The sequence below is a fragment of the Heterodontus francisci genome, chromosome 13 (genome assembly GCF_036365525.1).
Source record: "Heterodontus francisci isolate sHetFra1 chromosome 13, sHetFra1.hap1, whole genome shotgun sequence".
NCBI classification, from domain to species: Eukaryota; Metazoa; Chordata; class Chondrichthyes; order Heterodontiformes; family Heterodontidae; genus Heterodontus; species Heterodontus francisci.
In genome coordinates, this window is record NC_090383.1 from 94063475 (window position 1) to 94083428 (window position 19954).

The following is a 19954-nucleotide window of genomic DNA, read 5'->3' on the forward strand; positions in this document are numbered from 1 at the left end:
TGTATTTGCTGCTCTTGTCCTTCTAGTTGGTAGACATCGCGGGTTTGGAAGGTGCTGTCTGAGGAGCCTTGGTGCATTGCTGCAGTGCATCTTGTAGATGGTACACACTGCTGCCAATGTGCGTCGGTGTTGGAGGGAGTGAATGTTTGTAGATGGGGTGCCAATCAAGCGGGCTGTTTTGTCCTGGATGGTGTTGAGCTTCTTGAGTGTTGTTGGAGCTGCATCCATCCAGGCAAGTGGAGAGTATTCCATCACACTCCTGACATGTGCCTTGTAGATGGTGGACAGGCTTTGGGGAGTCAGGAGGTGAGTTATTCGCCTCAGGATTCCTAGCCTTTGACATGCTCTTGTAGCCATGGTATTTATATGGCTACTCCAGTTCAGTTTCTGGTCAATGGTAGCCCCTAGGATGATGATAGTGGGGGATTCAGCGATGGTAATGCCATTGAATGTCAAGGGGAGATGGTTAGTTTCTCTCTTGTTGGAGATGGTCATTGCCTGGCATTTGTGTGGCACGAATGTTACTTGCCACTTATCAGCTCAAGCCTGGCTATTGTCCAGGTCTTACTGCATTTCTACATGGACTGCTTCAGTACCTGAGGAGTCACGAATGGTGCTGAACATTGTGCAATCGTTAGCGAACATCGCCACTTCTGACCTTATGATTGAAGGAAGGTCATTGATGAAGCAGCTGAAGATGATTGGGCCTAGGACACTACCCTGAGGAACTCCTGCAGTGATGTCCTGGAGCTCAGATGATTGACCTCCAACAACCACAACCGTCTTCCTTTATGCTAGGTATGACTCCATCCAGCGGAGGGTTTTCCCCTGATTCCCATTGACCTCAGTTTTGTGAGGGCTCCTTGATGCCATACTCAGTCAAATGCTGCCTTGATGTCAAGAGCAGTCACTCTCACCTCACCTCTTGAGTTCAGCTCTTTTGTCCATGTTTGAACCAAGGCTGTAATGAAGTCATTTGTTTACAATTCAGATACATTTGTTACAATTCAGTTTTGAACTGGCTTATGAGTTGAAGACAGTTTGTTCCAAGAGACACACATGGACAGCAGACACAGACAGCTGTGGTGTCAGAGCCTGGAAAAAAAAGCTCTCAACCATTTAAACTGGAGGAGTAGGATTTTAGTCTGTTTTATTATTATCTCTCAAAATCCGAAGAAAAAGTCAAGCCAAAACAGAGATCTCTGGCAACTTAAATTGAAGAAAGGGAAGTTGGACTGTGACAATCTTATTTCCCTCAAAAACTCTAGTCAGATTGATTCCGTTGAAAGTGTTTGCAAGTCGTTAATTGAAATTCGCTGGAGAAGGAAAACAACATCCTGTGAGGACCTAGAGCAACATTGGACTGTAAATTTGCAAGGACTCTAATTTTTTCTATTTTAAATGTTGTTTATATCTTCATAGTGTTTAAGAATTTAGTTTTTCAAATTAAACAGTTAATTTGTTGATTTAAAGACATCTGGTTTGGTTAGCCTCATTCAGGGGATAATAGATGGTACAATTTGGCTGTGTCTTTCTTTATTTTGGAAAGTTTTAAATGATATGTTAAACGACAGGATTAAATTAACAGTGTGTTGGTCCCACCATAATCAGAATTGCATATTTTGATTGGGGGCTTTGACAGGAGCGGTTGGTTTTAACATATTCATTGGAGGCTCATCCGCGACTTGAATATCATATTAAGTGGGGGCTCACTCAAGATTTGAATCACATATTAATTGGGTTTCTGGATTTGAATCATATCTTAACTGGGGGCTCACTTGAAGTTGAATCATATTTAATTCGGTGGCTCGCATCTGGGATCAGAATCAGGCTAATCTGGAGGGCTCACATTTGGGATCATAGTAATTATTCGTCTCTGGGATAACGCATTTAAATTGGGGGCTTGCATTTGGCATCAGATTAATTGTTCTCAACTCTGGGGTCTTATCAGTTGGAAACTTGATTGTTGGGATTTAAATCTGACGCCAATTACAAAGAAATTAAAAGAACCATGTTTCTTGTATAATAAGTTACAGTCTATACCATTGTTATTGCATTAGTGGTTGGGAAAGCAGAATGTTTCCCTGAGTGAATTGATAACTTTAACAAAGAACAAATTAAAAGAATTGGCAGTGAAATTGGGGTTGGAATTGAAATCAGGTGTCAAAAAAGGAGATAATTGAAATAATAGCCGAATGTCTGGAATTAGTAGAAGATGATGATGATACAGATGAAGGGCAATATGAGAGACATGAAGGTAGTAGGTCCGAGACTGATGCAGTGGAATTGGCTAGGATTCTGTTAGAAATGAAAAAACTGGAGCTTCAGCAGGAGTTGGAAATGAAAACATTTGAGGCAGAAAAAGAATTAAGAAAACTTGAACTTCAGAGAGAGTGTGAAAGAGAAGAGAAGGAATTTAAATTAAAAGAGATGGAACTAAGACAAAGGGGTAGTCTTAAATCCAGGGAAAATTCAGATCAGGAAGAATCTGAATTTAGATCAGTACCCACGAGAAGTTGTTTAAATTTATACAGGCTCTTCCTAAGTTCGAGGAAAGGGACATTGAGGCACTTTTCATATCTTTTGAAAAAATGGCCAAACAGATGAAATGGCCGAAAGAAAGCTGGACGATACTTATTCAGGGCAGGCTGGTAGGCAGAGCTCAGGAAGCTTATGCCATGCTTTCTGAAGAGGCTTCTGTAGACTGAAATGGCAAAAAAGGCTATTCTTGCGACATATGAGTTAGTCCTTGAAGCTTACCGTCAGAAATTTAGGAATTTTTGGAGATTGACTGGGCAGACATATTTAGAATTTGAGAGGGTGAAGCAAATGAATTTTGACCATTGGACAAGGGCATTAAAGATAGAAACCACATGTGGGAACCTTTGAGAATTGATTTTCTTAGAAGAGTTTAAAAACTCCATTCCTTCAGTAGTGAGAGCTCATATAGATAACCTGAAAGTTTTGAAAGTTAGGCAAGTAGCAGAGATTGCTAATGATTTTGAGCTTGTGAATAAGCCAACCTATTTTGTCCATCACCCCCATAAACCCGAGAAGGATAGAAAGTGGGCGAGTGAAAGGAAGGCAAGTTGTCAGGGACAAGAAGGAACAGCTGGGAATGCCCCAAGATCACTTCAGGTCAGAAAGGAAGGTGCTGAGGGTAGAAGTGAAAACCGGTCATCTTCGTTCAGAGTGCTGGAAATTGTGAGGTAAACCCATAGAACTTGTTGGGGTACGCAACGTTAGTGCAGAGAAAAAGACTCTGACTGAGAGTAAAGTAGACCAGGCTATAGCTTTAACGACAGCTGTGAATGTGAAACTAGATACTAAAACTAAGAGGAGTGTAGAGGTTAAGAATAAATACCTGAGAGTTATAATTTTTTTTTGTCAAAGGGGAGAGTAACTCCATATCCTGTAAGTGAGGCAGGAAAACCTATCATTATACTCAGGGATACAGGAGCAACCCAAACACTCTTGCTGGGGAAAGATATGAGGTTTCCACCAGAGAGTGCCTCGAACGCTAAAGTTTTAGTTAATGGAATTGGCGGGGTATGTATACCCATACCTTTGTATAAAGTATGCCTAGAGAGTGACTTTATATCTGGGATAGTAACTGTAGGTGTTGTACACAGTTTGCCAGTAAAGGGAATTGATCTACTCCTAGGAAACGATTTGGCTTGAACAAAAATATCAGTTTCTCCTATGGTTACAGAGGAACCATGTGAAATTAAGGAAAGGGAGCAATTACAGGCGCAAGTTCCGGGAATATTTCCTGTGTGTTACCCGAGCAATGGCTAAACAAGATCTATTTTCAGAGGTATAAGGGGCACCAGATAATCAGGCATCTGAAACCTCATTTGGGGATTTAGATAATCAAAATGAGATGTTTAACAGATCATCTATCATTGCAGCACAGTAAGCTGATCCAGAGATCTACTAAATAGCACAGACGGCTCTGTCAGAAGCTGAGGTGAAAGGAGTTCCAGAAGGCTATTATATGGCAAATGGTGTTTTGAGGAGGAAATGGAGACTGCCTCATAGAGCTGCCGACGAAGACTGGACAGTTGTTGAACAGATAGTGGTACCACCTAAATATCGACAAGGATTATTAAGATTAGCACGCAACAGTCCTTTTTCAGGACATAGGGGAATTCGGAAGACCAAATCACACATAAGCAAACATTATTACTGGCCAGGTCTTACAATGGATGTGAGAGAATTTTGTAGGGCATGCCACACCTGTCAAACGGTAGGAAAACCACAATCTACCATAAAACCAGGGGATGAGGTATTAGTGTTGTTACCATCACAGGGAGAACCAGTGAAAGCACTGTTCAGTAGCCCATATAGAGTGATCAAAAGAGTGGGTAAGGTAGATTACTTAACACCCCTGATCGCCAGATGAAGAACCTGTTGTGTCACGTTAATTTGCTCAAACCATATTACCAAAGGAAGGAGGATAAGCCAGTACAGGTATGTCAGATAATCGGGACTGTGGAGAAGAAAAAGAATAGTGAGGATGAGGCAGAAGTAGGTCTAGGAAATTCTCTGATTGAACCTCCAACTATCCCATTAGCGAATGCAGAATGGCTAGGAAAATTAAACAATAGGCTTTTACACTTGGAGGCAAAACAGCGTGAAGTTCTAACCAGGGTTTTCACAATATTTCAAAAAGTGTGTAGGGATAAACCAGGATGTACAACCTTAGCCACACACGATGTGGATATAGGGAGAACCATTCCTTTAAAAGCGACATCCTTGTTGCTTAGGGCCAGACAGACAGGCCCAAGTGTAAGCAGAGGTACAATGCATGCTGAAGGACAGCTTAGATGAACCTAGTCAGGACAGCTGGAATTCGCAGGTGGTCTTGATAACTAAACCTGGTGGGACGGCTCAAACCTGCATAGACTCTAGAAAAGTCACTGTGGTAAAGAAGGCAGACTCCTACCCAAATTCTCATTTAAAGGACTGTATGGACAGAGTGGGCAACACAATGTGTCTTAAAGAGACAAATGTGTTGGATGAAACCTGTCAAATTCCTTTGATGCCCCAGGGTAAGAAAAAATCAGCTTCTGTTATGCTGGACAGGGTTTTCCGGTTTCAAGTGATGCCACATAGGTTAAGGGGTACTCGAGAAACTTCTCAGAGAATAGTGAACCCAGTAGTGGTCAGTGCTCTTGGCTGTGCAGCTCACCTGGCTGAGGTGATGGACAATAGGGACACTTGGAAGAAAAACACAAAACAATTGGAAGACTATGCTTGGAAATTTAAAATGGGTTAATTGGAACAACATTTTGAAAATTTAAAGCCGAAATGTTCTGGTGGAACTTGTTGCTGTAGTCTAAACATTTTTTTAGAAATGTGTGTATCTGTAAATGCATGGAAAAATTAGCTTTTTTTTTTCAATGTGTTGTTTTTTTAACCCATTGTAATGAAATGCTTTTCAGGAATGGCATTTCATTCTGCTAGGGGAGGAGGTGTCATGGTTGTGTAGTTTATTCGGGAATATGTGTTTTGCCTTTAAGGCTTGCCAGGGATCAGTATTGCTTTAAGAACTAGCAAGCCTTAGGAGTTATAGGAAGGTGCATTTTAGTTGCCTTAGAAACAGCTATTTGGAGACTGCGATTTAAAGGATGTATTCTTGTTACCACAGAAACAGCCACTGGGAGTGAGCCTGATGCGATACATTTGTTGCAATTCAGTTTTGAACTGGCTTATGAGTTGAAGACAGTTTGTTCTAAGAGACACACATGGACAGAAGACACAGACAGCTGTGGTGTCAGAGCCTGGAAAAAAAGCTCTCAACCATTTAAACTGAAGGAATAGGATTTTAGTCTGTTTTATTATTATCTCTCAAAATTCGAAGAAAAAGTCAAGCCAAAACAGAGATCTCTGGTAACTTAAATTGAAGAAAGGGAAGTTGGACTGTGGCAATCTTATTTCCCTCAAAAACTCTAGTCAGATTGATTCCGTTGAAAGTGTTTGCAAGTCGTTAATTGTTGAAATTCGCTGGAGAAGGAAAACAACATCCTATGAGGACTTCAAGCAACATTGGACTGTAAATTTGCAAGGACTCTAATTTTTTCTATTTTAAATGTTGTTCATATCTTCATTGTGTTTATGAATTTAGTTTTTCTAATTAAACAGTTAATTTGTTGATTTAAAGACACATGGTTTGGTTAGCCTCATTCGAGGGTTAATAGATGATACAATTTGGCTGGGTCTTTCTTTAATTTGTAAAGTTTTAAATGATATGCTAGCCAATCTGTGGAACGATGGGATTGAATTAACAGTGTGTTGGTCTCACCACAATCAGAATTGTATATTTTGATTGGGGGCTTTAACAGGTGTGGTCGGTCGTAACAACGTATACACTTAATGGAAAGACATGAAGGGTCTGAATGAACAGAAAGACGTGGGTTTAAATAAATAATTACCTGAAAGTACTTGTGCCGGCAGATAAAGCCAGCTCAAGACAAACTGAATTTTGGCATATATAAAGCAGTCCAAGAGTAACGGTGTAATGATAAATTTGTACAAAACATTGGAACTGATTTTAAATTTTAGGTCCATATTGTAAGGCAAATTTAACTTGCTGCCTGCCTGCTGTTATGGGAGTCAATTTAAGGCCTGAGCCTGAGTTGCTTGCTACTGTTAAACCAGTGTTCCAAGGCAACTCACCATTGGGGAAGGTAACCTTTCATGTCTTTCAATGGTGTATCTATCAGCAAGATTCTTTCCTTGTGCATCCTGAGGAGGGTAACTAGCGCAGCAACGTCCGCATTTAATTGCCCATGTTAAGTGAGTGCTGTTAGTCTCCCATTATTCTTAATGCAAAATCTGGGCCAGAAAAAGACAGCTGACAGACATATTGATAAAGCAATTTCTGACTGTACATAGATACCTGGAGAAATTGCAAGACAATCATCTACTTGAGAGGTTTCAAATAGTTTAGGTATAAAATAATGAAAGGTCAATGTGCAGAATCCCGCCAAGAGAATGCAAAAAAATGCCACTGGTTGAAGAGCCTCACAGTTCTTTGGTTAGCTCACAGATGCCCCTGTAGAGAGTGCGAGCTGGATAAAAGCTAGACTGTGCTCAAAAGCCCGCAAAAACTTGGTGGCTAGCTATCAGCGTGGTGAATGGTTGAATGACCACAAAACCCAGGCCTGTGTGTTACATTTTCATGCCGTATAATTAGATTTGTATTGTTTTCTGGCACAAAATTCGGATCCTTAGGACCTACTTTTTGGGTGCTACGAGTGCCCTTCGAGGTACAAAATGGCATCTGTGGCACGTGTGCACACTTCTGGTGTATTTCGCACCAGACGCAAATTGGTGAGGGCGTTATCGTGCTCACCGTGAGCATCCGTCAGAAGCATGCAGATCATGACAGCAGATTTGACGCCAAGGCTGCTCTTTTGGAGCTCAATGCTCCAGCTAACACCCTCTCATAATCACACACAGCTGAACATGAGTTAAGCAGCAGGAAGGAACATTAACTAGTTATTGAAAGGAATCTTCAACTAACTTACAGGTTAGTTTCTAATTGATTGATTGATTGATTTCTACTAGCTGTTGCTACGATTGTACAAGTCATTTGTGCTATCTAGAGTTCTTTTAATGTTCCTAAAGTCTACAGTAAGTGGTATGACAGGTGCTGAAGGACTTTCTCCTGACTTCAAAGTGCATAAAGCACTTGCGCCCAGACATGGGTGTAGACTGCGTATCCCTCTTGGCCTATAGCATAACAAGGGCAATGAGCAGAGGTGACACAGAGCAGGACAAGCTGCTGAAAGAGGAAGGAGGGAAGAGGGAGGAAGGCTCTCAGCAGGAGGCCATATCTGCTTAGATGTTCAAGGAGCAATTCTGCTACCTGAGCCTTAGTGAGGAACAGTGTGTGAGACGTCTCCGCTTCATTAAGGATGCCTTCACTGACATCTACCACCTGCTGTAGCCACAGGTGCAACTACATAGCAAGATGAGGACCACATTGCCAGTGGCTATGAAGGTGACCGTGGTGATGAACCTTTATACATTGGCTCCCTTCCAGGGTGGAGATGGAGATGTTTGCAACATCTTGCAGTTTGCCATCCACTGCTGTGTAAGGGAGATCGCTGAGGCTCTCTATTCAAAGAAAACTAACTATGTTTCATTCTATCTTGCCAGAGATAATCACGCGGAGTGAGGACGCAACTTTGCCAACATTGCAGACTTCTCCATGATGCAGGGTGCCATTGTCCATACACATCACTTTGCAGCTGCTGCATGCCAACTCCAAGATGCACTGCAACCAAAGAGGATTCCACTCCCTCAACATCCAGATGGTGTGTGACCATATGCAGAAAATTATGTAGGTCAATGCCCGGTATGCTGGCAGCAGTTATGATGCCTTCATTCTGCAGCAGTCTGCTGTGCCATCTGTATTTGAGCCACCACAGCAAACCAAACAGTGGCTGCTGCATTGACAACAGCTATCTGCTGACAACATGGCTGATGACTCCGGTGCGCAATATAAACACAAGTGGGCAGCATGCATATAATGAAAGCCATGCTGCCACTTGAAATGTGATTGAGTAGACCATGGGCATGCTGAAACAACACTTCTGCTTCCTGGATTGATCTGGAGGAGACCTGCAGTACTTTGCATAGTGGGTGTCAAGACTCATGGTGGTCTACTGCATACCACACAACCTTGCCATTATATAGCTATACCAGCTATATGGCGAGGAGGCAATATGGACAATGGCTTTCTGTCCATGCTGTCTGTGAACAACCCATCTCCTTGTCACACCAGCAACTGCAACCACCATTCCCCAGTCCCACACCTTCACTTACCTCTGTAACTTACCATCACAGAGTTTTCTTGGCCACAATGCAAAAATAAAAGCCAACACAAAATAAACATTCCAAATCAAAGTTATAAATCAAATATGCCATACTGCACACACAAGTCAACTAATCACCTTTGTCTATTCCCTTAGTGCCTGTTGCCTGTGTGCATTTGCCAGCGTAGTGCTCCGATGCAGTGCTACCCCAGTGGCTGCAGCATAGCTGGTGGAAGGCTACTGACTTTCAGGAGGAGAAAGCAGATGGCCTTGAAGGCCTAGCCACAGACTACACCATCTTGGCATGGGTGCAGCAGTCTGGGTTGGCTGACAATTTCAAGGGTAGTGGTGGAGTGACAGGGATCAGAGGACAGCATGTCTGTGTTACATGGAGCCACTGCCACTCCCTGGGAAAGCACCTCAGCAATCCTAGTAATCTGTTGGTGGAAAGATAGCTGAACTGCTGTGACACCTGCAAGCCCCTTTGAAAGCTGTAATCACTGCCATGATGACAGAACAAAGAACAAAGAACAAAGAACAAAGAAAATTCCAGCACAGGAACAGGTCCTTCGGCCCTCCAAGCCTACGCCGATCCAAATCCTCTATCTAAACCTGTCGCCTATTTTCTAAGGGTCTGTATCTCTTTACTTCCTGCCCATTCATGTATCTGTCTAGATACATCTTAAAAGACACTATCTTGCCTGCGTCTACCACCTCCACTGGTAATGCGTTCCATGCATCCACCACCCTCTGCGTAAAGAACTTTCCACGCATATCCCCCCTAAACTTTTCCCCTTTCACTTTGAACTCGTGTCCCCTTGTAATTGAATCCCCCACTCTGGGAAAAAGCTTCTTGCTATCCACCCTGTCTATACCTCTCATGATTTTGTACACCTCAATCAGGTACCCCCTCAACCTCCGTCTTTCTAATGAAAATAATCCTAATCTACTCAACCTCTCTTCATAGCTAGCGCCCACCATACCAGGCAACATCCTGGTGAACCTCCTCTGCACCCTCTCCAAAGCATCCACATCCTTTTGGTAATGTGGCGACCAGAGCTGCACGCAGTATTCCAAATGTGGCCGAACCAAAGTGCTATACAACTGTAATATGACCTGCCAACTCTTGTACTCAATACCCCGTCCGATGAAGGAAAGCATGCCGTATGCCTTCTTGACCACTCTATTGACCTCCGTTGCCACCTTCAGGGAACAATGGACCTGAACACCCAAATCTCTCTGTACATCAATTTTCCCCAGGACTTTTCCATTTACTGTATAGTTCACTCTTGAATTGGATCTTCCAAAATGCATCATCTCGCATTTGCCCTGATTGAACTCCATCTGCCATTTCTCTGCCCAACTCTCCAGTCTATCTATATTCTGCTGTATTCTCTGACAGTCCCCTTCAGTATCTGCTACTCCACCAATCTTAGTGTCGTCCGCAAACTTGCTAATCAGACCACCGATACTTTCCTCCAAATCATTTATGTATATCACAAACAACAGTGGTCCCAGCACGGATCCCTGTGGAACACCACTGGTCACACGTCTCCATTTTGAGAAACTCCCTTCCACTGCTACTCTCTGTCTCCTGTTGCCCAGCCAGTTATTTATCCATCTAGCTAGTACACCTTGGACCCCATGCGCCTTCACTTTCTCCATCAGCCTACCATGGGGAACCTTATCAAAAGCCTTACTGAAGTCCATGTATATGACATCTACAGCCCTTCCCTCATCAATCAACTTTGTCACTTCCTCAAAGAATTCTATTAAGTTGGTAAGACATGACCTTCCCTGCACAAAACCATGTTGCCTACCACTGATAAGCCCATTTTCTTCCAGATGGGAATAGATCCTATCCCTCAGTATCTTCTCCAGCAGCTTCCCTACCACTGACGTCAGGCTCACCGGTCTATAATTACCTGGATTATCCCTGCTACCCTTCTTAAACAAGGGGACAACATTAGCAATCCTCCAGTCCTCCGGGACCTCACCCGTGTTTAAGGATGTTGCAAAGATATCTGTTAAGGCCCCAACTATTTCCTCTCTCGCTTCCCACAGTAACCTGGGATAGATCCCATCCGGACCTGGGGACTTGTCCACCTTAATGCCTTTTAGAATACCCAACACTTCCTCCCTCCTTATGCCTCTGAGATTGTGTGGCAGCTGTCTAAGCTTGCATGACAGAAGTCTTAATTTCCATTGCAGCACTCAGACATTGGGTGGCTTCTGCTTGTGTTGCAATAGAAGCTGAGACATCAGCCATCAAACGTTGCATTCCACAAGTGAGCGAATGGAGTTGGTCACCACTTCCATGTTGGAAAGGATGGGCTCCAAGCTCTATACAAAGCCCTGTTGGTGCCAAACTCCTCCATGCCCCTTGACATTGCACACAAGCTTTCTGGCAGGCTTGCCAATGCACAAAGTATTTTGTTGTACATACCCATCAGCCTTCATCTGTAACCTGCCCCATCAAAATGCTGATCTGAGTCCTCAGCAGCAGAACCAGTGTGTGACTCCACTCTCTGGCAAGCTGATACGTGCACAACTCTTGCTTCTTGTCTTGGCTGCAGACCACATGCTCAGTGTCCCACCATGTCCAGATTCCATCTCTATGCTATCCTCTAAATTACGCACGTGTCAGTATCTGAGCTGGTGCCTGTGAGTGTTAAATTAAGTGACAGTGTTTCTTCATCAGTGACTTTTTGGTCTTCCACGTGTTGCTGTTCCACCACTGCCTGGCAGAGTGCCAGTTCTTGGGTGTGTGCAGTGGTGGTGTGTGGGGGTGCTGCGGGAAGTAATAGGTGCATGCTGACAGTTTCTGCAACTTGTAAATTGGAAGAGAGTGCAGGTTGAGGGGGAAGTGGGATGTGAGAAGGAGGATTAGGTATGAGGATACAGTCATCTTCGATGCTTTCAGCCCCGCTGCTGGTCACGGTCTCAGCAATGTCCAACACCAAAATAAAGAAGCACCGTCATGACAACAGTGAAGACATAAATGTACATGCAGAACCATCCTTAAATAAAAAACCCACTTTACTTCATTACTGATCCGGTCTTGAGTGGTAAGTGCTTTGTGCATAGTATCAGCTAACACAGAGGTTAAGCAAACACGCATATGGTGGCAGCAGTTTGGATTTTCAGCACCTCAACTCCTGAGTTTTCTTACCTTCAAAAAAATGCTAGCCACAGCTGCTTTCTACAGGAACTTCAAAGGACCTGAATATTGGTTTTATTGCTTCACCCAATATCAGCAGTGTAGACTCAATAGCCATGGAGATTCTGAGGGTCAGATTTCTCAGGTTGGGAGCAACTAGTGAAGATCTGAATATGCTGGACGCTGTAAAGATTAAACAGACCCCTGATTGAGAGGTGTGTTGAATGGATTAGCACCATAGTGATAGTGGGCTACCAGGTCGAGCACGAAAATGGGCCAGCTTTAATATTAATAGCGCCGCAATCCGATGGTGAACTAAGGATAGGATGAGATATAAAGAACAAAGAACAAAGAAAATTACAGCATAGGAACAGGCTTTTCGGCCCTCCAAGCCTGCGCCGATTCAGATCCTCTATCTAAACATGTCGCCTATTTTCTAAGGGTCTGTATCTCTTTGCTTCCTGCCCATTCATGTATCTGTCTACAGACATCTTAATAGATGCTATCGTGCCCGCGTCTACCACCTCTGCTGGCAACGCGTTCCAGGCACCCACCACCCTCTGCGTAAAGAACTTTCCACGCATATCCCCCCTAAACCTTTCCCCTCTCACTTTGAACTTGTGACCCCTAGTAATTGAATCCCCCACTCTGGGAAAAAGCTTCTTGCTATCCACCCTGTCTATACCTCTCATGATTTAGTACACCTCAATCAGGTCCCCCCTCAACCTCCGTCTTTCTAATGAAAATAATCCTAATCTACTCAACCTCTCTTCATAGCTAGCGCCCTCCATACCAGGCAACATCCTGGTGAACCTCCTCTGCACCCTCTCCAAAGCATCCACATCCTTTTGGTAATGTGGCGACCAGAGCTGCACGCAGTATTCCAAATGTGGCCGAACCAAAGTCCTATACAACTGTAACATGATCTGCCAACTCTTTTACTCAATACCCCGTCCGATGAAGGAAAGCATGCCGTATGCCTTCTTGACCACTCTATTGACCTGCATTGCCACCTTCAGGGAACAATGGACCTGAACACCCAAATCTCTCTGTACATCAATTTTCCCCAGGACTTTTCCATTTATTGTATAGTTCACTCTTGAATTGGATCTTCCAAAATGCATCACCTCGCATTTGCCCTGATTGAACTCCATCTGCCATTTCTCTGCCCAACTCTCCAATCTATCTATATTCGGCTGTATTCTCTGACAGTCCCCTTCACTATCTGCTACTCCACCAATCTTAGTGTCGTCTGCAAACTTGCTAATCAGACCACCTATACTTTCCTCCAAATCATTTATGTATATCACAAACAACAGTGGTCCCAGCACGAATCCCTGTGGAACACCACTGGTCACACGTCTCCATTTTGAGAAACTCCCTTCCACTGCTACTCTCTGTCTCCTGTTGCCCAGCCAGTTCTTTATCCATCTAGCTAGTACACCCTGGACCCCATGCGACTTCACTTTCTCCATCAACCTACCATGGGGAACCTTATCAAATGCCTTACTGAAGTCCATGTATATGACATCTACAGCCCTTCCCTCATCAATCAACTTTATCACTTCCTCAAAGAATTCTATTAAGTTGGTAAGACATGACCTTCCCTGCACAAAACCATATTGCCTATCACTGATAAGCCCATTTTCTTCCAGATGGGAATAGATCCTATCTCTCAATATCTTCTCCAGCAGCTTCCCTACCACTGACGTCAGGCTCACCGGTCTATAATTACCTGGATTATCCCTGCTACCCTTCTTAAACAAGGGGACAACATTAGCAATTCTCCAGTCCTCCGGGACCTCATCCGTGTTTAAGGATGCTGCAAAGATATCTGTTAAGGCCCCAGCTATTTCCTCTCTCGCTTCCCACAGTAACCTGGGATAGATCCCATCCGGACCTGGGGATTTGTCCACCTTAATGCCTTTTCGAATACCCAACACTTCCTCCCTCCTTATGCCGACTTGACCTAGAGTAATCAAACATATATCCCTAACCTCAACATCCGTCATGTCCCTCTCCTCGGTGAATACCGATGCAAAGTACTCAGTTAGAATCTCACCCATTTTCTCTGACTCCACGCATAATTTTCCTCCTTTGTCCTTGAGTGGGCCAATCCTTTCTCTAGTTACCCTCTTGCTCCTTATATATGAATAAAAGGCTTTGGGATTTTCCTTAACCCTGTTTGCTAAAGATATTTCATGACCCCTTTTAGCCCTCTTAATTCCTCGTTTCAGATTGGTTCTACATTCCCGATATTCTTCCAAAGCTTCGTCTTTCTTCAGCCGCCTAGACCTTATGTATGCTTCCTTTTCCCTCTTAGCTAGTTTCACAATTTCACCTGTCATCCATGGTTCCCTAATCTTGCCATTTCTATCCCTCATTTTCACAGGAACATGTCTCTCCTGCATGCTAATCAACCTCTCTTTAAAAGCCTCCCACATATCAAATGTGGATTTATCTTCAAACAGCTGCTCCCAATCTACATTCCCCAGCTCCTGCCGAATTTTGGTATAGTTGGCCTTCTCCCAATTTAGCACTCTTCCTTTAGGACCACTCTCGTCTTTTCCATGAGTATTCTAAAACTTACGGAATTGTGATCACTATTCCCAAAGTAGTCCCCTACTGAAACTTCAACCACCTGGCCGGGCTCATTCCCCAACACCAGGTCCAGTATGGCCCCTTCCCGAGTTGGACTATTTACATACTGCTCGAGAAAACCCTCCTGGATGCTCCTTACAAATTCTGCTCCATCTAGACCTCTAACACTAAGTGAATCCCAGTCAATGTTGGGAAAATTAAAATCTCCTATCACCAAAACCCTGTTGCTCCTACATCTTTCCATAATCTGTTTACATATTTGTACCTCTATCTCACGCTCGCTGTTGGGAGGCCTGTAGTACAGCCCCAACATTGTTACCGCACCCTTCCTATTTCTGAGTTCTGCCCATATTGCCTCACTGCTCGAGTCCTCCATAGTGCCCTCCTTCAGCACAGCTGTGATATCCTCTTTGACCAGTAATGCAACTCCTCCACCCCTTTTACCTCCCTCTCTATCCCGCCTGAAGCATCGATATCCTGGGATATTTAGTTACCAATCGTGTCCTTCCCTCAACCAAGTCTCAGTAATAGCAATAACATCATACTCCCAGGTACTACTCCAAGCCCTAAGTTCATCTGCCTTACCTACTACACTTCTTGCATTAAAACAAATGCACCTCAGACCATCAGTCCCTTTGCGTTCATCATCTGCTCCTTTTGACTGCAAAGATCGACTTAAGGCACAGAACGGAGGAAAAATTGCCATTGTTGTTTCAGGTCTTAGGAATTTTTCACACCAAAACTACCTTTCATCTTCAAAGTGGAACTGCAGCCAGTTATTGCTGCAGTATTTCTGTTTGCCTGTATAGCAGGAGAAGGTGGCACACCCTCCAAGCCTGTTCACAAGTGGAACTACAGGCAATTATTTAAATTTGCCTGTACAGCAGGAGATTACTTTTAAGAGCAATGGCACTGAGTAATTTCAAGAATGATAGCACAGTTTGCTACCATCAACTGAAAACATCTGACCTGCTGTCAGAATTTCAGCTCTTCAAGCAGAGTCAAGCAATGTTTCATCGACTTAGCAGTCACGAATCCACAGAAGCAGGCAGTGAAAATGTTAGTTGCCGTTGGCAATGACGGCTTGCATCAACTTAACACTTGTGGTCTTACCGAGAAAGAGTAGCAGGATCCTGCGAGAATCTGGTCCACATTAGAGGAGCAAATTCATATCAAACTCAATTTTTGGGTCCATTGACTCAAATTCATGTCCTTTTTGACAGCAGCCGAATGAGTCCATTGACCAGTTTGTCAGTTGATGTTGAGCTAAGGGTTGCAAGTGTGACTTCACTGAGACTAAGTTGGCAGACCCCATCATCGAGCTCATGATTGCATCCATAACAATAGAGGCATACCAGAGGGATCTATTAGAGAAGCCCAAGGGTGTACAGTGGACGTCTTGCTCAAAGATCGACTTGAATCTTCGACTATCATTGCAGGCCAACAGAATGTGCAATCCCAATGCGCTGTTAATACCATTGCTGCATTGAGTAAGGATTCCAAGTACTGCAAAGCATGTGGTGTCTGGAAATGTCGGAAAGCCAAGACAGATGCTTCTGGTAATAGTCCTGATCACAGTCGGACAGACCATAAGAAGGCTTCACGCCCTGACAAGCTTAGCAATCGTACTTCACATCACAACTGATACATCCAAGAGGTTGCGGATGACATCAACACTAGTGATGATGAGAGTCCAAGTTCAAATGTCAGTGGGCAAGAGGAACAGTCATTACACATTGTCAATGTCACCGAACGCATTGATTCGATTACTCGACTGGAGGCATTTGCATCTGTTTGTGTTCTATGTCCAAGAAAGGAGGCAATGCATTTGCTCCGGGCAAAGCTGGACACAGGTGCCAGCACAAGTATTTTACCTCTATGCACCTTAAAAGGTATGTGGCCGGGTCAATGGCAAGCCATGGTGATGTCGACAAATGCCTAACTAACCGCATACAATGGTTCCTTGATCCCGTGTTTAGAGTCTATCAGGATAAATTGCAAATACAATAATTCTGATTTTTTTTTAACATCATCCAAATGGCTTGGCCTGCTATAACAGGACTACAGGCATTCAGGGATCTGATCCTGGTAACCATTCATGGCATTGGGCATTGTCAGAGGAGCGACCAAGCATAGAGGACTAACCAATTCGCTCTGTCGAGGATCTCATGTCAATTTTACCCCGACTGTTTCACCAAGATAGGTAGCTTCAAGGGGCACGCTACCCTGCAGCTTCAGGATGATGCCACACCCACCATCGACCCACCCTGAAAGTGTAGTGTCCACATCCAGGCCAAGCTCCGGATCGAGCTCGATAATCTGGAGGCAGATGGTATCATAGGGGGTGTCCAGGACCACACCAACTGGTGCAGCTCCCTCACCTGTGTAGTGAAAAAGAATGGCTCCTTGCATGTATGCTTCGACTGCCGCAGACTGAAACGGGCTCTCAAAAGATGCCAGTGCAAGATTCCAACCCTTGAAGAGTTGAACCCCAAGTTTGTAGGAGCTGATTTTTGTCCCAAACCAGATGCCAAGAATGGCTATTGGACGGTACACTTAGGTAAACACTCGCAAGGGCTCACCACCTTCTGCACATCTTTTGTTAGGTACTGCTTCCAGCGGCTCCCTTTTGGCTTGTCCATTAGTCAAGATGTGTTCCAGCAACACATGGACCCGAATCACGAGTCAGGTGCCAGGAGGTGTGTGTATTGCCAACGACATTGCTGTGGTGGACAGGACCAAAGCAGAGCATGACCGCAACCTGCAGGCTCTGATGCGTGCAGCCGACAAATCAGTTTCTTCAGTTTCGTATATTCCGACCAGGGCATTCAATCCGACCCAGAAAAATTGGTTGACATCCGTGCAATGCTTGTCCCACAGGACCGGGAAGACATCCAGAGGTGCTTGAGGCTGTTCAATTTCCTTTCCCCATTCATTCCAGGTTTCGCTCAGAGAGTGGCACCATTGAAAGATCTGAAAAAGGGCACCCCTTTCCTCTGGCATGAAGACCACCAGCATGACTTCAACCAGCTGAAGACCTTGCTGACAGAACACTTTGATTCTGCAGTTCTGTGACCTAGCGGAGATTACCACGTTTGAGATGGATGCCTTGCAGAAGGGTTTGGGTGCCTGCTTACAACAAAAGGGGAAGCCGGTTGCTTTTGTGTCCAAGGCTTTGTCACCAGCCCAAGCTAACTACTCAAACATCGGGAGGGAAACCCTGGCTCTCTTTCAGCATTACACGTTTGCACACATACCTCTTCAGTAAATGCCTCTCGAGATGATTTGGCGGAATCTATTGATGAGTGCACCACCGTGCCTTCAGTGATTTGCTGGTGGAGTTACAGGGGTATGATTGTGAAGTGTAGTACAAAGCGGGCAAGTTGATGACCACATCTGCCACGCTGAGCCGGTTGCCTAACCTGGTGAAGGTCAAAGATGTGAGGTTCTCCGTTTTGGGAGGAGGAACTGATGTGCAGAGTATTTGTTAAATGGTAGGAGATTAGAAAGTGTAGATGCACAAAGGGACCTGGGTGTCCTTGTCAATAAGTCACTGAAAGCTAGCATGCCGGTGCAGCAAGCAATTAGAAAGGCTAATGGTATGTTAGCCTTTATCGCAAGCGGATTTGACTACAGGAGTAGTGAAGTCTTGCTTCAATTGTATAGAACCTTGGTTAGACTGCACCTGGAATATTGTGTGCCGTTTTGGTCCCCTTACCTTAGGACGTATATTATTGCCATAGAGGGAGTGCAACGAAGGTTCACCAGACTTGTTCACGGGATGGCGGGACTGTCCTATGAAGAGAGATTGGGGAAACTGGGCCTGTATTCTCTAGAGTTTCGAAGAATGAGAGGTGATCTCATTGAAACCTACAAAATACTTAAAGGGATAGACAGGGTAGATGTAGGTAAGATGTTTCCCCTGGTTGGGGAGTCTAGAACCAGGGGACACAATTTCAAATTAAGGGGAAAGCCACTTAGGACAGAGATGAGGAGAAATTTCTTTACTCAGAGGGTTGTGAATCTTTGGAATTCTCTACCCCAAAGGGCTGTGAAAGCTTAGTCATTGAGTATGTTTAAAGCAAAGATTGACAGATTTCTAAATATAAATGACATAAAGGGATATGAGGATAGTGTGGGAAAAGGCATTGAAGTGGATGATCAGCCATGATCGAATTGAATGGTGGAGCAGGCTCGGATGGGCTGAATGGCCTACTCCTGTTCCTGTGTTTCAGTCGAATGGCAAGTTGACCTCATTGATGTGGAGCTAGCAGATGTAAGGTATATCAATCTGGTCCACTTCGGGCAATGAAAGTGTGACCAGCTACAAGCAGAGATAGCAGTGGATCCTGCATTCCAGGAGCTCTGGAAGACCATAGTGGAAGGTTAGCCGGACTCCATTCAGGACATGGCTGAATCCATCACCTTTAAACTCGAGTTGGGAATTGTGCATGATATAATTTTCAAGGGCAGACAAATCCTGATGCCTGCATTGTTATGGGTTGACATACTCCAACAGCTTCACCTATCGCACATGGTCATTGACTGTGCTCGGCAGTTGGCCAGGGAAACTGTCTACTGTAATCACGATGATATTGCATCCGTTGTTCAGGCATGTCAGGCGTGCCAGGCTCACCAGCCAAGTCAACGTCGAGAACCTCTCATCCTTCATGAGATTCCTGCAATCCCATTGGCTGAGATTGCCACAAATTTGTTCCATGTTAATAGCGCCAACTACCTCACGGATTATTTCTCTAAATAACTAATCATCCGCCGGCTACATGACACATCGAGCTCTACAGTAGTCAGCATTCTCAGTGCTATCTTCAGTTTTTTCGGGGCACCCGAGGAGGTGATTTCCGATAACGCACCTCAGTACACTGGGAAAGCATTTTGTGACATGTGCCTGAAATGGGGTGTTATGCAAACCACATCTTCACTTCATTATTCACATTCCAATGGTCTTGCAGAATATGATGCACACGGTCAAATCACTGATTATCAAATTCCAGCAGATGGGTCCAGACTTGCACATTGCCATGCTCCACTTATGTGCAACTCTCAGTTCTACCATTCCATCCCCAGCTTAGCTTATGTTTGGGCACCTGATCCGGACTGATCTTCCTAGTTTTCATCATTCCACCTACCCTGAAGTTAGGGACACTCTTTTGGAGCAAAGGGGAAAGATGAAAGAGGTGCACGATAGTCATGCTGTAAGTAAGTTTTCAGAATTAGCGGTAGAACAAGAAGTCACCATACAGAATCCTGTAACTGGTATATGGAATACTGCACAAGTCTCCAGGGTTCAACCAGAACCACGTTCGTATGAGGTTACTACTTCTACTGGTGCTACATTGTATAGGAA